Below are 5,050 nucleotides of genomic sequence, written 5' to 3'. Positions count from 1 at the left end.
AAAAAAAAAAAAAAAAAAAAAAAAAAAAACCTAAATAATATCATATGTAAATAATTCATAGTCGTGTGAGAGACAATATGTATGACATTTATAAAATTATAGTTTAATATAATGATCCACATAGTACTTTCTTTCATATCATTACTGAGACATAGATACATCATACATGGTACATTATGGTATTACCGAGAACTTCTAAACATGAAGTTCATGCATCACAACCATTCATTAGAATTCCATATCATATTTCATCTATTTAGAAAATCAATCTTCGAGTTAATTACCGAAATATATTAATAAAATTAAAAATAATAATGAGGTTATTTTAATTAATTTTGAAACCTCCACCGAATAGATATATAAATTTAGGAAGAGTGGGTTCTTAGATTTGAAGTTTTGAAAATGAAATATTCCCGTTTGTATGTATCCGTTGCGTGAGCGTTGATGTCAGAGCAGAAGCAGCATTTCCCATTTGGTTCCAGGAAGGTCCCACTTTTGGTGTCTCACACCAACAGTTTTTAGCTTACCTTTCACCCATCATTTACGCTCCACCAAATCAATTCTTTTTCAAATAATACTTTTTATCAATCCTCATTTTAAACCAAATTAATTTTATTATAATTATTTCTTCTAACTTATTTTAATAATGATTTTAATTATTTTAATTATTTTAGGATTGAGGCCGTAAAGCCTCTTAATGAATTATCTTGTTTTTAATAATGATTTCAATTATTTTATTAATAAATTAATATTATCTAGGTTATGAAAAATTCAAGGTTATTAGTATAATCTTAACCCTATATAATTGATATATAGAAGCTACATGTTCAAGTAATAACCTAAAGTGCTAATGGTATATGGATAAATTTGGGGTGCCTTATCCCAGTAACACTATTGATACAAACTAATTTGTAGCTATTATAAATGATATGATCAAATCGCTCACGTAGAGACAAATAAGTGAGTATCCTATATAATAACTCACTAGATGAACTCCGCTGCCTACGAAATTTTGATGTTGAGTATATTATAGCATTTTGAGCTTATATGAAATTTTTTGGTCATTGGATAAGGATAAGTAGGTAAACCAAGAAATGGTGTAAAATGATCATAATGCCCCTAAAGGTAATTTACCTTCGGTTCATAACCTAGATGACGTCCAAATGCTATTTAACTCTATAGTGGATCTTATTTTATGATGTTTGATGATGTATTAAAGTTTGAAAGCCATTGGAACTCATTAAGTACCAAAACCAAGAATTAGGGGTAAAATGACCATGGTGCCCCTAACGAAGACTACCTGCGGGTTAATCCCTAAATGACCTCCAAATATTTATGAAATATTGTATGAATCCTTATCTCAGGAGGTTGTATAAGGTAATCATGTTTGGGAGTCATTAGAAAATGTTGGGTAGCGAAACCAAAATATGGGAAAAACGTACATCACGATCCATATGACTTTACCTCTTAGATGATTAACGAGGTATCCATGAAATAAGAGATTCCTCATAAGTACCCTTGGTTGCTAATAAGATTCTACGTGCACAAGATCACGTTGGGCTATTTCTAAGAAGAGCTTTTAAGAACCAAGCTTGACCCAACACATTATGCATAACCTAGGATCGCCAAGAATCCAAGAAAACACCTAGGTTAATGCAAATATCATATTTAACAAGTTGCTAGGATCCATGCCGGAAGTAACCATGGTCTCCCATCACGAAGGGCACCACGAGGGCCCTATTCCTCTTTAGGTGGGATGCCCTACTATATGTACTATGAGCAGGATGCCATGATGGACTTATTATTTCCCTCACCAAAATGAGATGCCCTGCATCATGATTTGCCAGCAAGATGTCACGATTATGATGATGCCACCTATGCACTCATGGAGAGAAAATTAAGGGTTACTTTGGAAAAGTTTTCGGGAAGAAAATACGATGCATTACATGACAACCTGTAAGGTTTAGTTCCTAAAAAAAAACACGTAGACAGATCCTAGCTCAAGGTCTATGCTCTAAATTACCAACTATTTTCTTTAAGGCCTTTTCTCTATGACATGAGGATAAGTTCAAAATTTCAAGGTGAATGGAGTAAGTTTGGAACCTAACTAAGATGGAACATAAGAAAGCCTAAACAAAACACCTCAAGATTCAAGACCCTTCTAGAACCCTCTAAAGAATCCATTATGAATCTATGACTTTCTAGAATAACTTATGTTACTGGGATGGGTTCATATGATTACAAATGCATATTACAACTTATGGTTCCAGGAATTATGAATCTTAGGAACTTACAATATTGGGAATTTAGAACCATACCAAACAAGCTCTACAACTGCCAAGGCAAGAAGAATGCTAGGTACCAAGAAGAATGCTAGGTACACTTAAGAACGAGGGACCAAGGTTCTCAAACTCAAAAACTCAAGAATGCTAGGTAATACTCTAAACATGTCCAATTGTGGCCCATATCTTCCACCACGTAATGCTTTCAAATGCCATGTTTCCTTTTCTAGATGGGATGCCCTACACCATGTTTCCCTTGCAGGATGCCATGTTTGACCTCATGTTTCCCTCACCTAGATGAGATGCTCTGTGTCACGGTCATGCTCGTCCAGGGCATGTTGCCCATGGCCGCATGCCCATGACAAGCCAAACCCTTGTCATGTCTTTCACTCTAGTGTTTTTTCTTTTGTAATTCTAGGGCGTATGACGCCTCAAAAATATCATGTCTAGGCCTGCCAGACTTAAAATGGCTCAGAATGTACTATAGGGGGATATGACTAGTTGTCAACTTCTCCCTACCCAAGGTTATATATGCTAAGCCGTTGTTATCTTTCTCTTGCTTGCTAATATAACATCTCTTTCCAAAATCTCTCTTTCTAAAATCTCTCTCTCTCGTTTTCTAAAACCTTCTTTTAAAACCAAGACTAGAGGCTTGATCGTATGTCGCTTGGCCGTAGGCGACGCAAGAACAAATTGGCTTAAGCTCACTTGTCGCTGGAAAGTGAGTGCCGCACAATCGCTAGTCCGCTGCCTTCGAAAGCGCGATTGTGTCAAGTGGTATCAGAGCTTTGTTAGCTCCGTAACATCATAAAGATCGAGATCATGTCGACGTCAAAGTCGACACCCAAAGCACAAGCCGACCGGCTTACGCTAATAGAGGAGGAAATGCTGTTCCTCAAAGAAGTCCCTGACACACTCCGGTTCCTGGAAAAGCGGGTGACCGAACTGAGTGAGAAAGTCGTAGAAGTCGACGCAATGGGCAACCGCCTGGATGGGTTGCCAATCGCAGAGCTGATGTTTCGAGTGACCTCACTCGAAGAAAGAGTTGCTCCTACGAGCAGCCCAAAACCGTCTGGTAGTCCGGATAGCTCTGTCGCGCACAAAGAGGGACGTGGCAAAGAGTTTGACGTACTACAAAATACAATGATGAGTTTGTTCAATGGATTAGCTGATGAATTCAGAACAACAATTGACAACCTCCAAGAAAGGATGGCCGCCATGAGCACGCGAATTGAAGTGACCATGAAAGCCGTGGAGGGCGTCACGGCTGGGCAAACTAATGCAGGATCCAACAAACTAAGGTTCCCAGACCCTAGAGCCTTCAAAGGGAATCGGGACGCCAAAGAGTTGGAAAACATCATCTTTGATGTCGAACAGTACTTCAAAGCCACGACGGCTTGTATCGACGACAAGAAGGTGACCGTAGCCGCGATGTATCTCATAGACGACGCCAAACTGTGGTGGCGTACGAAGGTGCAAGACATCGAGGATGGATTGTGCACCATCGACTCATGGGAGGACCTCAAGAGAGAGTTGAGGGAACAATTCCTCCCCAAAAACGCAGGACATATAGCAATGGAGAAAATAGTAGCCCTGAAACACACTGGAAACATACGGGACTACGTCAGACAGTTCTCAACCCTGATGCTAGATATCAGGGGCACAGCGGAGAAAGACAAGGTGTTCTTCTTTATAAATGGGCTACAACCATGGGCCAAAACAAAGATACATGAGAACAGGGTCCAAACCCTAGCTGCCGCAATGGCCTGCACCGAGAGACTCGTAGACTGTGGGAACGAAGCAGGATCCCAAAGAAGAATGACACCGGCCCCAAACAATGGGGGCAAAACATACAGGCCACCAGGTCATCGAAATGGAAGCCCCAACAGACCGAGCGGATGGACGGATAGACCTCCTCAGAACAATCAAGCGGGGACATCGAGGGTCTTACCATCAAAAGAACCACCCGACGACGCCTTTGCAATGCATACTGTGTAAAGGCCCCCACAAGGTATTCTACTGTCCTCATCGGGCCTCTCTCACTGCACTCCAAGTGTCCATTAAAGAGAGCAATGAGGCAAGGGTCGAGACTATGCTAGACAAGAAGGAAGATCACGACAACCCCCGAATGGGCGCACTCAAATTCTTGTCGGCCCTCCAACGGAAAGTCGAACCGAAGGAGATAATAGAGAAAGGGCTCATGTTCGTAGATGCCACAATAAACTCTCGACCGAGCAAGAGCACTTTTATAGACTCTGGAGCAACCCACAACTTCATTGCCGATCAAGAAGCCCGAAGATTGGGACTCACCATAGGAAAGGACCCGGGGAAAATGAAAGCTGTCAACTCCGAGGCCTTGCTTATTGTGGGAGTTTCCAAAGGAGTCCCCTTCAAAATAGGGGATTGGACTGGAGAGCTAGACCTTGTCGTGGTTCGCATGGACGACTTCAACGTGGTACTTGGGATGGAGTTCCTCCTAGAACACAAGGTCATCCCAATGCCACTGGCAAAATGCTTGGTGATCACCAACCGCAACCCCACAGTAATACCTACAAGCATCAAGCAACCAGGTAATCTTCGAATGATCTCGGTTATACAGCTGAAAAGGGGACTCGCACGAGAGGAACCTACATTCATGGCCATACCACTGATAGAAGAAGCAACCACCGAAGAGACTGTCCTAGAGGAAATCAAGAAAGTACTAAACAGCTATACTGACATAATGCCAGAGAGTCTATCCCAAACACTACCACCTCGTCGAGGCATTG

This window comes from Cucurbita moschata, unplaced genomic scaffold, assembly GCF_002738365.1.
Source record: "Cucurbita moschata cultivar Rifu unplaced genomic scaffold, Cmos_1.0 Cmo_Scf00053, whole genome shotgun sequence".
Taxonomy (NCBI): domain Eukaryota; kingdom Viridiplantae; phylum Streptophyta; class Magnoliopsida; order Cucurbitales; family Cucurbitaceae; genus Cucurbita; species Cucurbita moschata.
The sequence above is the reverse complement of the archived record's forward strand: the minus strand, read 5'-3'. Positions refer to the sequence as shown.